This window comes from Ursus maritimus, unplaced genomic scaffold (assembly GCF_017311325.1).
Source record: "Ursus maritimus isolate PB19 unplaced genomic scaffold, ASM1731132v1 scaffold_28, whole genome shotgun sequence".
NCBI lineage: Eukaryota > Metazoa > Chordata > Mammalia > Carnivora > Ursidae > Ursus > Ursus maritimus.
Window position 1 is genome coordinate 36,169,863 of NW_024425341.1, and position 12,300 is coordinate 36,182,162.

The window sequence follows — 12,300 nt, forward strand, 5'->3', positions numbered from 1 at the left end:
TCGATTTGTGAATGTTGAACCACCCTTGCATCCCAGGGACGAATCCCACTTGGTCGTGATGGATAATCCTTTTAATGTACTGTTGGATCCTATTAGCTAGGATCTTGTTGAGAATTTTGGCATCCATATTCATCAGGGATATCGGTCTGTAATTCTCCTTTTTGATGGGGTCTTTGCCTGGTTTTAGAATCAAGGTAATACTAGCCTCATAGAATGAGTTTGGCGTTTGCCTTCTGTTTCTATTTTTTGAAACAGCTTCAGAATAGGTAGTATTTCTTTTTTGAATGTTTGGTAGAATTCCCCAGGGAATCCATCAGGCCCTGGACTCTTGTTTTTTGGGAGGTTTTTGATCACTTCCTCAATCTCTTCACTATTAATCAGTCTGTTTAGATAATCAGTTTCTTCCTGTTTCAGTCTTGGTAGTTTATAGGTTTCCAGGAAGGCATCCATTTCTTCCAGGTTGTTTAATTTATTGGCATATAGTTGTTGATAATAGTTTCTAATGATTCTTTCTATTTCCTTGGTGTTGGTCATGAGCTCTCCCCTTTCATTCATAATTTTATTAATTTGGGTCCTTTCTCTATTCTTTTGAATAAGTCTGGCCAGTGGCTTATCAATCTTATTAATTCTTTCAAAGAACCAGCTTCTAGTTTTGTTAATCTGCTCTACTGTGCTCCTGGTTTCTAATTCATTGATCTATGCTCTAATCTTAATCACTTGTCTTTTCGTGCATAGGTTAGGCCTGTTCTTCTGTTCCATCTCCAGCTTCTTAAGATGAGAATATAAGGACTGCATTTTAGATTTTTCTATTCTTTTGAGTGAGGCTTGGATGCCTATGTATTTTCCCCTTAGGACTGCCTTTGCAGTGTCCCATAGGTTTTGGACTGATGTGTTTTCATTCTCATTGGTTGCCATAAATTGCTTAAGTTCTTCTTTAATTTCCTGGTTTACCCAATCATTCTTAAGCAGGATGGTTCTTAGTTTCCAAGTGTTAGAGTTTCTTCCAAATTTTTCCCTGTGATTGAGTTCCAGTTTCAAAGCATGTGGTCTGAGAATATGCAGGGAATAATCTCAGTCTTTTGGTATCGGTTGAGACCTGTTTTGTGACCCAGTATATGGTCTATTCTAGAGAAAGTTCCATGTGCATTCGAAAAGAATGAGTATTCTGTTGTTCTAGGGTGTAGTGTTCTATATATATCTATGAGGTCCATCTGGCCCAGTATGTCATTCAAAGTTCGCGTTTCTTTGTTGATTTTCTGCTTAGATGATCTGTCTATTGCTGAGAGTTGAGTGTTGAGGTTCCACTACTATTAATGTATTATTATTTATATGTCTCTTTATTCTGATTAAGAGTTGGCTTGTGTAGCTGAGTGCTCCCCTGTTGGGGGCATAGATATTTATAATTATTAGATTCTCTTGTTGGATATACCCTTTAAGAAGAATATAGTGTCCTTCTGTATATCTAACTACAGTCATTAGCTTAAAATCTAATCTGTCTGATATGAGAATTGCTACCCCAGCTTTCTCTTGAGGTCCGTTGGCGTGAAAAATGGTTTTCCATCCCTTCACTTTCAGTCTGGATGTATCTTTAGGCTGAAAATTAGTCTTTTGTAGACAGCAAATGGACGGGTCATGTCTTTTTATCCAATCTGCAACCCTGGGGCATTTTATGGGAGCATTTAGGTCATTCACATTGAGAGTGATTATTGAGAGAGACGATTTTAATGATGTCATGTTGCCTGTGAAGTCCTTCTTTCTATAGATCGTAAATTTCTGTTCTATGTCACTTTTGGGGTCTTTTTACTTTTATAGAACCGCCCTTAATATTTTGTGTAGGGCTGGCTTGGTAGTCACATATTCTTTCAGTTTCTGCCAGTCTTGGAAGCTCCTTTTCTCTCCATCCATTCTGAATGACAGCCTTGCTGGATAAAGGATCCTTGGCTGCATGTTCTTCTCAGTTAGAGCTCTGAAAATACATTGCCAACCTTTCCTGGCCTGCCAGGTCTCTGTAGACAGGTCTGACGTTATTCTGATGTTCCTCCCTCTGTACGTGAGGAATTTCTTCCCCCTTGCCGCTTTCAAGATTATTTCCTTGCATCTAAGATTTGAGAATTGTACTATCATGTGTCATGGTGTCAGTCTGTTCTCATTGATCTTGGAAGGGGTCCTCTCTGTCTCTTGGACACGAATGTTTGTTTCCTTTGCCAGATTAGGGAAGTTCTCAGCTACAATTTGTTCAAATATCTCTTCTTGACCTCTCTCTTTCTCCACCCCCTCGGGGATGCCAATGATTTTGACATTGGAACATTTCATTGAGTCAGTAATCTCCTGTAGTCTTTTTTCTTGAAAGTGGAGTTTTTTAAGCCATGTTTCTTCTCTTTACTTCTTTTCTATCATCTCATCCTCAATTCACTAATTCCTTCTTCTGTCTCGTTTACCCTGGCTGTCAGAGCATCCAGTTTAGACTGCATTTGATTCATAGCATTCTTAATTTCTGCCAGATTCACTCTCATTTCTGCCCTTAGAAATTCTATATTCTCATTAAAATTTTTTTCAAGCCTACACATCATCTTGACCATTGTTACTCTGAACTCCATTTCTGACAATTTGGTTATATCCATATGCATCAGTTCTGTGGCAGAGGCCACAGTCGCTGTTTCTTTCCTTTGTTGGGGGTTCCTTCTCCTTGTCATTCTGATGAGGTGTGGTTGCGGGGATGCGCAGAGCCCAAATTATTGACCAGGACCCAGGCAATGTGCACTTGTTTTACAGGGACCTTAGCGATGTGGGCTTCTTGGTTTTTCAGCCTGCCTTCTGGGGGGAGGGGCCTGCTGCGGTGATACTCAGGCAACCCTGTTTGGGCAGAATTTCCCTGTCTCCTGTGTGTGTGTTGGGGGGGGGGGTGCGGGGAGATGGGCACAGTGCAAACCGGTTTTTCCGGGCTTTTGTTCTCTGGAGGCTTTCCCTGGCAGCTTTCTGTGACTTCAGAGGGTCAGAGCAGCAGTGACCGTATCCTAGCCTCTGTCTCAGAACAGAGAGATCGCAGTCTGCTCTCCGCTGAGCTCTTCTGGCCTCTTTAACTCTGTTTCCGTCTGTGCTGCTAAAAACCCCACAGCATCCTGTGTTGTGCACCCCACAGCCGCTCTCCCAGCCCTCGCTTCCAGGGCCTACACGTCTCTGTCCTTTGCGCTTCTAACCCCTCTAGCCGCCCATGGTTCCCCTGCGCGCTCCCGAGCTCCCTGTTGCAGCGTGGTTTGCGCACGCTCCGGAGCGCCGGTTTTCAGTCTGGTTCCAGTGAGCAGTCCAGAGCCCTGGTTTTCAGTCTGGTTTCCCCTGCGGCTACTGGTCCGTGAGTCCAGCCCGCTCCCCAGTGCAGGTGGCTACCGCTTCCCGGCGCCCGAGCCGGGCGGCTCCCTCCCCCCTTCTGTTTATCTTCCGATATCTGTGCACGGATTCATGGCTCCTTGCTTCCTACCTCAGTACTCAGCGCTGGAGATGTTCGTTTGTAGAGATCCAGATGCATCTTCCTGCATCTCAGGCTGATTTCGTGGGTGTTCAGGGTGATCTGGTAGATATCCAGGTCGACTCAGGGAACCAGCTGTAAAAAGGTCCCCTACTCCTCCGCCATCTTTTCTCTTTTTTGTTTTTAGACTTAATAATTTCAATTGTCTTATTAAAAAAAAAACGATTCATTCTTCTGGCTCCTTAAATCTGCTGTTGAATCCTGCTAGTGAATGTTTCCATGAAGTTAAATTTTTCAGTTTTAGAATATCTGTTTAGTTCCTTTTTATAATTTCTCTCTGTTGATAATCTCATTTTGTTTATTTTTTTTATTTCCCTCATTTCTCTTATTTCTTTGTCTTTTCCATTAGCTCTCTCTCCCTCTCTCTCTCTCTTTCACCACTTTGGTTCAGTTTATTCCTAGGTATTTCATTGTTTGGGGTACAATTGTAAATGGCATTGAATCCTGAATTTCTCTTTCTGCTGCCTCGTTATTGATGTATAGAAATGCAACAGATTTCTGTGCATTGATTTTGTATCCTGCAACTTTACTGAATTGGTTTATCAGTTTTAGCAATTTTTTGGTGGATTTGTTTGGGTTTTCTACATAGAGTATAATGTCATCTGCAAATAGTGAAAGTTTCATTTCTTCTTTGCCCATCTGGATGCATTTTATTTCTTTTTCATTGTCTAATTGCTGTGGCTAGGACTTCCAGTACTATGTTGAATAAAAGTGGTGAAAGCGGACATCCTAATCTTGTAGGTACAAGGACCATAGAAGAAATGCTCTCAGTTTTTTCCCATTGAGGATGATTTTAACTGTGGGATTTTCATAATGGACTTCATAATGTTGAGGTATGTTCCCTCTAAATCTACTTTGTTGAGGGTTTTTATCATGAATGGCTGTTGTACTTTCTCAAATGCTTTTTCTGCATTTATTGAAATTATCATATAGTTCTTATCCTTTTATTAATATGGTATATCACATTGATTTGCAAATATTGAGCCACCCCTGCAACCCAGAAAGAAATTCCACTTGATTGTGGTGAATGATTTTTTAATATATTGTTATATTTTGTTTGCTAGTATTTTATTGAGAACTTTTGCATTCATGTTCATCAGGGATATTGGCCTGTAGTTCTCTTTTTTAGTGGAGGCTTTATCTGGTTTCGAAATCAGAGTAATGCTGGCCTCATAGAATGAATTTGGAAGTTTTCCTTCCTTTTCTATTTTTGGAACAGTTTGAAAAGAATAAATACTAACTCTTTAATTTAATCTCTTTAAATGTTTGGTAGAATTCATCTGTGAAGACATCAGTTTCTGGACTTTTGTTTTTGGGGAGTTTTTTGATTACTTATTCAATTTCTTTGCTGGTTATTGATCTATTCAAGCTTTCTATTTCTTCGTGGTTCAGTTTTGGTGGTTTATATGTGTCTAGGAATTAGTCCATTTCTTCCAGGTTGTCCAATTTGTTATATAGTTTTTCATAATCTCTTATAAATGTTTGCATTTCTGTGGTGTTGGTTGTTGCTTCTCCTCTCTCATTTGTGATTTTATTTATTTGGGTCATTTCTTTTTTCTTTTTGATAAGTCTGGCTAGAGGTTTATCATTTTCTTAAGTTTTGGTTTGTTTTTTCCAAAGAAGCAGCTCCTGGTTTCATTGATCTGATCTATTATTTGTTTGTTTGTTTTTACCTTTATGTCATTGATTTCTGCTCTCTTCTTTATTATTCCATTCCTTCTGCTGGCTTCGGGCTTCATTTGTTGCTCTTTTTCTAGCTCCTTTAGGTGTATGGTTAGATTGTTTATTTGAGATTTTCCTTGCTTTTGAGGTAGGCCTGCATTGCTATATACTCCCCTCTTAGGACCACTTTTGTTTCATCCCAAAGGTTTTGGTCTGTTCTGTTTTCATTTTCATTTTTTTCCATGTATTTTTAAATTTTTTCTTTGATTTCCTGGCTGACCCATTCATTGTTTAGTAGCATGTTGTTTCGTCTCCATGTATTTGTGCTCTTTCCAATATTTTTCTTGCTGCTGACTTCTAATTTCATAGTGTTGTGGTCAGAAAAGGTGCATGGTATGACTTCAGTCTTTTTGTAATAGTTGAGGCCTGTTTTGTAACCTCATATGTGATCTATTCTGGAGAATGTTCCATGTGTACTTGAAAAGAATGTGTATTCTGCTGTTTTAGGATGGAATGTTCTGAATATATCTGTTAAGTCCATCTAGTCCAGTGTGTTGTTCAAAGCCATTGTTTCCTTGTTGATTTCCTGTTTGGATGATCTGCCCATTGATGTAGGTAGGGTGTAGAAGTCACCTACTATTATTCTATCATTATCAATTAGTTCCTTTTTGTTTGTTATTAATTGTTTTATATACTTAGGTTCTCCCAATTTGGGTGCATAAATATTTACAATTGTTGTATATTCTTATTGGATGGCCTCTTTATGATTATATAATGTCCTTCTTTGCCTCCTTTTATAATCCTTGTTTTAAAGTCTAGTTTGTCTGATAGAAATAGTGCTATTCCAGCTTTCTTTGGGCATCCATTTGTATCATAAATATTTCTCTGCCCCCTCACTTTCCATCTGCAGGTGCCTTTAGGTCTAAAATGAGTCTCCTATAGGCAGCATATAGATAGGTTTTGCGTTTTTATCTATTCTGACACGCTATGTCTTTTGATTGGAGCATTTGGTCCATTTACATTCAAAGTAACTATTGATAGATTATTTATTGCCATTGCATTACTTGTTTTGTAGTTGTTTCTGGAGCTTTTCTCTGATTCTTTGTCTTTGTCACTTTTAATCTCTCCTTAGCACTCAATGAGTTCCCTTTAATATTTAATATTTCTTGCAGAGCTGGTTTAGTGGTCATGAACTCCTTTAGTTTTTGTTTCTCTGGGAAACTATTTATCTCTCCTTCTATTCTGAATGAGATCCTTGCTGGATAGACTGTTCTTGGCTGCAGGTTTTTCCCAGTCAGCACTTTGAATATATCATGCCACTCCCTTCTGCCTTGCCATGTTTCTGTTAGGAAATGTTCTGCTAGCCTTATGGTTTTTCCCCTTGTATGTTACTGTTTTCTTTTGTGTCACCACTTTTAATATTTTTTTTCTTTTTCACCATTATTTTCCATTATTTTGTCCTCTATATCACTAATTCATTCCTCTGTTTCTCCCAGGCTGCTGTTCATTGTATTAACCTGTTTCCAATCTAATCTACTGCATTCTTCATTTATGATTGATTCTTTTTTAACTCTTTCATCTCTGTGGTAAAAGATGTCTTCTATTCTTTTCTCAAGCCCAGCATGTAATCTTCCGATAGTTGCTTTATTTTTTTTAAAGATTTTATTTATTTATTTATTTAACAGAGAGAGACAGAGAGAGCAGCAGCAGAGGGAGAGGGAGAAGCAGACTCCCCACTGAGCAGGGAGCCTGATGCTGGACTCTATCCCCAGGACCCAGGGATCATGACCTGAGCTGAAGGCAGACACTTAACCAACTGAGCCGTGAGTTGCCCACGATTGTTGCTTTAAATTCTCCATCACGCATGTTACTTCTGTCTGTCTTGCTTAGATCTTTGGCTGTATAGCCTTATTTTGTTCCTTCATTTGGGATAAATTTCTCCATTTTGGCATTTTGTCCAAGTCTCTGTCTTATTCTCTGTGTTAGAAAAGCTAGTTATGTCTCCTACTCCTGAAAGTGATGGCCTTATGAAGAAGTCATGTAATTCCTAGGGCCTGGCACTTCAGGGAGTGTCTCCAGTGTGTATGTGAACTCAGCTCTTTTGTTCTGTCTGTTCTATCCTTCAGAGCAATTGTCTGCAGAGGCTCTCTTTGCCCACAGTGGGCAGTGTTTGCTCCTTGGCCTAAATATGGCAAGTTTTAACTAGGTGTACTCTGGTCTGCTTGTGAAAAGAGACCTGACACTAACTCCACCAGAACCGAGGCCCTGCAGAACTCTCTGGTTGGGAGAGGGTAAGGGTTTGTGCTAGCCTTCTGGAGGCGGGGACTGCCACTCTGAGAATGAGAAAAGCTTGACTGAGAAGGGCAGTTCCACCAGAGCACAGGGTTTGGGGCTTGGTGTAACCAAGTTAGGACTGGCACCGAGCTGCTTCTGTCATGTGGTTCTGTGTTTATGCTGAGGGGTAGGAAAGGGAATTGGCACCAGCCAGCCTTTGTTCCTGGGGAGGAGTCTATGTGAATGCTGTCTCTCAGGGAAGCGCTCCTAGGATAGTGAATAATCTCTCTGCTGTGTGCCTTAGGTGTTTCACAGTTCACTGTTCCCAAGCCATATGCCCCTGGGTTGTTTGCTTGCCTTCTCTCCAGGAGGAGTGCAGTGGTATCACAGCTCCATCCCAGCAAGAACTCATGAAATTCAGCCCCTCTCATTTTCTAAGATAATAGCTTTAGGAAAATGTTCTCCTTATGCATTCTCCTGTGTGTTCCTCTCTCTCTCTGTCTCTCTGTCTCTCTCTCTCCCTCTTCTCTGTGACCATGGTTCCCTCCCCTCTGCAGCACCCCAATCCATTTCTCCCCTAAACCACATCCCTGCACTTCCTAACTTCTTCAGTGTGGCTCTTCTCTCCCTTTAGTTGTGGAGTTTGTTCTGTCAGTCTTCAGGTCGATTTCTGGTGTATTTAGGATGATGTGATTGTTATCTAGTTGTGTTTGTGGGATGAGATGAGCCTAGAGTCCTCCTACTGTGCCATCATCTTCCTCTCCTCCCCTTCCTTTAGCTCTTTGAACATATTTTAAAAAACTGGTTTAAAGTCTTTGTCTAGTAAATCCAATGTCTGTGCTTTCTCAAGGAGAATGTCTGGAGATTTATACTGTTCCTTTGAATGGACCATGTTTTCTTGTTTCTTTGTATGCCTTATTATTTTTATTTGAAAATTGGGCATTTGAAAAAAATAGCAACCTCTCCCAGTCCTTGCAAACCAGCCCTGTACCGGTGCAGTGCTTCACCAGTTGGGTGTGTTCTGAGCTTAAGAATAAGCCTGAGATGAAAGCTTAAGGTCCACTCAGGTCTTTTCTGAGAATACCTCTTGCCTGGGCTTGTGTGTGGCTCTCTCAATTCCTCCATATACATGGTTATTTTTGAATGTCTTAATATCCCAAAGAGTCTCATTCCAGCTTCTCCCCAGGGACCTAGATGGTCTATTGTATGTCCCCACCTATCATCTTTTGCCCCAAGGGCCTCTGTATATGTAATCTTCCTGAAGCTTTCACAAACAGTGACTGCTGCTTTCCCCCTAGTCTGAGATTCAAGTTAGATGAGACAACTAGTCCTTTATGAAGCCCCCAGAAAAGGGTAGAACATTGCCAGTAAGTTTAATCTGCAACTGGGAATTTGGCTGCTATATCTTCTAGATGAAGACTGCTGAGCCAGGAGGGAGTAGGGAAATGGTGAGTAAAATTTCCATGAAAGTTCCTATCAATTTTAAGGTAAATTTTTCTTGACTGGGAATTCACTTGGTTACTGTAGATCTTTGGCTGTTTTTCACAGCTACTGTAAGGTTAATTCAGCCACTTTCTTGTTTTTTGATATTTTCATGGAGTAAGGGATTGAAACTTTCTAGTTTGGCATTTTGCTGATGTCACACCCTTGAGGAACTTTTGTGTAGTTAAAGCAATCACTTTGAAAAGTTAAACAGTATATCAGGCAAAAAAATTGCAATTTGGTTAGATGAAAGCTAATTTCTGTAATATCCCAAAAAGCTCTTACAGTAAATCAATTATAAAAATATGAAAACTAAGTAGCAATTTGAACAAACAACACATACAGGTAATTTAAAGAAAAAGAAATGTTACCATTTCTTTTGATGATGTTAAAGTGTATATTCAACTCTTATATTGGCTTATTTCTAGATAAAGTAGAGAATAAGACTAGTATTTTATATAAGTTGTAAACTCTGTATTGGAGCTTTCTAAACTTTGTTAGGTTTATGTATTTTAGCTCCATAACTTCATCATAGGAAACTTTTCCTTGCCCCACCTTTCTTCCACTTTTACTTCTTATTTTTTAAGGACCAGTTCCCATATTCTTATTATAAACCATCTCATGAAACAGATTAAACTTCCTCTTAGGTGGAAATCAAGAAGTGTGGTCAAAAACAATTGCCCAGCCTTTTCAACTCTGGGCTCTCTTTTTAATTTTCCCTGTTGATTCAAATTTTGCATCATAAAATGGAGATCAATTATATGAGCATTAGTTTTCACCAATGACCAGTTCAGTATGATTATGGTAGGTTATTAGTTGCTTTTGATACTTTGAACTTCCTTGTGTTAAGTGTGATTGGTTTTGTCTACCATTTATGACTTCGTTCTTTGGATGCCCAGGGGACAACAGGTTATCAAATTTAATTAAGATGTTTAAAGTGTAGAATGAAAATGAAGTTGGGTCTAGAATTTTATTTTTTATCTTAATACATGAATGTTAAGTTCAAGGCACAGGGTTTGAAGAGCCCTTAGCCATATCATGGGACTGTCGATAAAGGAGAGTGAGACCCCATTCCTACTAACGCAGATTTCACAGATTTATAAGAGACTGAAAGATAGCACCACTTTTCAACTACCTTGAAAAATTACTAAATAATTAAGTTTAGGTTAAACCAGAAGTTCGGTGTGTCAGATGTTGATTTCCTTTCTCAGAAGGGAAGTTCAAGTTTAATTTTGCTCAGTACATGTTAAAGTAGTGAGAAAGACATAGTGTTATTTCCGCTCCTGTTAGAGTTCTTGCTGAATTTGTTGTCTGGATGAGCTTCATTTAAAATAGCTGAAGTCAATGAGCAGACATGGAAATGACACTGGTAAGAGGAACTGTGCCTTTATATTAGAGAAAGAGTTCAGAAACCAAAAAAAGAGAAAGAAATGCCTGCTAGAATTTCAGATGGTACAGAGTAGGATCATGTCCTTTCCAAAAGGCTGCTATGAAGGGAGACCAGTGAGTACAATTTAAAATGCCCACTCTGAGGCAAACTTAACTCTTTATCTAGGTCCATAGTACAGCAATCACATTACAAACCCATGAGAAGTTTTAATGATGAAAAGGTATAGCCTTACTTTGGCTTCCTGTTAACACAGGAAAGACTGATTTAGTCCAAATTATTGCCGAAATTCTTAGGAACCATGCTAAATTAAACCTGTGCATGATATTGACTCTTAAATACCCAACAACTCCCTGGCAACTGAATATTCAGTGCTGACCCAAGTTTAAATATTCCTCAATAATTAGTTCTCTATTTGGACCTCCTAGATTCTGGCAATAGTATAATTATTTTGTCTTATATTAACCTGTCTTTTCACATAGCCTGTTTTCCCCACAATTTCAACTCTATATATATGTTGTCAATAATTACAATGATGCGGTCTTCACATCTAAATTAATTTATATGAAAAATTGCAAACAGTGTCTCATATAGCCTTCAGTAGTCTAGTTTTATAGATGTTGATGATGATGAAAACCATAATTAAGCTTTCCTTTACAAATCTTATGAAGAAGTGAATAGACTTCCTAGTGATTATACATTGTCTTCAATCATCAAAAATTTCTTTGCCTAGCATTAAAAAGGTTATAATTGTCCTTTAAAAACAATGTCTAATTATTAAGAATTATTATTAGGAACAGGCAGAGAAAGACAGAGGGTCTTTAGTTCCATAAATTTGTGAATAGTCAATTACTAATTACGTTCAGCTTATAACTGCCAGAGTCTGAAATTTGCTGTTTTTTCAAACCATTCTTTCAGACTCTTTCAGACTCTTAAGTACTCACATAAGTTGAAGGAGGAAACTATAAAATACATAAATTTTAGTAAAGTCAGTAAAAATTTAGTAAACTTAAGGGACTTCGGCTTCCAGAATTCTATAGATCTTGGCTCCCTTCAGAATAATGCAGCTTCATTTTTATTCTGATATTGGCTGATCTCTCATACTACAAAATACCAATAAATACTGGACTTGTTATTTTACATTTATGGACATATATCACAACTTTGATTTAATTCTCTTAAAAAGGGAAAAACGAGCTTTGTCACTGTAGCACCTACCACCGTAATAGCTAAATAAGTTAATGCATAATTAAGGAATGTACAGTGGAGAGAAACTGACCTGTGATGTATTCAGAAACTAGCAAGAATTGAGGGCTATTAATATCTGGATGTAAACTGTTGCATTATGAGATGATCAATAAAAAGTATTTTGAAAAAGCCATTCATTAGTTCAATCAACATTATGGAAAACCTAATATGCAGAAGGAGTCCTAAAGCATAAGAAATGGGTGTGTCGGATTGTAGAGGGAATGCGTTTTATTTATCTAATGATACATAACATACTCAAAATTTTGGGGGTGGGTTAAAACAATAACAGTCATTTATATGTTTACTCTTCCATAATTTTGGCAGGACCTGGGGACAGCTCGTCTCTGCTCCGTGTGGCATCTTCTCCATGTGACTCAACTGGGATTGGAAGATCCACTCCCAATATGGCTTTCTTACATGGACTGCAAGTTGAGGCTGGTTGTCTCCCAGGTGCTCAGTAGAGTTGTTGGCCAGACTCTCACTTCTCTATGTGCAGAAGGCTAGGTTGGGCTTCTCACCACACAGAAACCACACTCTGAAAGGAAGAGGGTAAGTGCCAATGTGCAAAAGCTTATCAAGTCTTGGCTCACTTCATGCTTAATAATATCCAGTTGGCCAACTCTTGTCACATGGCCAAGCCCAGCGTCGATGTGAGAAAAAGTAATGCAAAAGTCTGAATACTGAAGAGGAGCCTGGTTCATTGGAGGCCAAAGTACCAGCCTGC

General features: G+C 38.9%; 1 long non-coding RNA gene across 1 annotated transcript; it reads left to right on the forward strand.

Annotated features, from left to right (window-relative positions):
- Positions 1–6,949: 6,949 nt before the first annotated feature.
- On the forward strand, positions 6,950–12,110 carry LOC121105632. Its single transcript, XR_005838232.1, has 3 exons — positions 6,950–7,008; positions 8,758–8,907; positions 11,901–12,110. It is a non-coding gene; the product is annotated as an uncharacterized LOC121105632 (long non-coding RNA).
- The last annotated feature ends 190 nt before the right edge of the window (positions 12,111–12,300 follow it).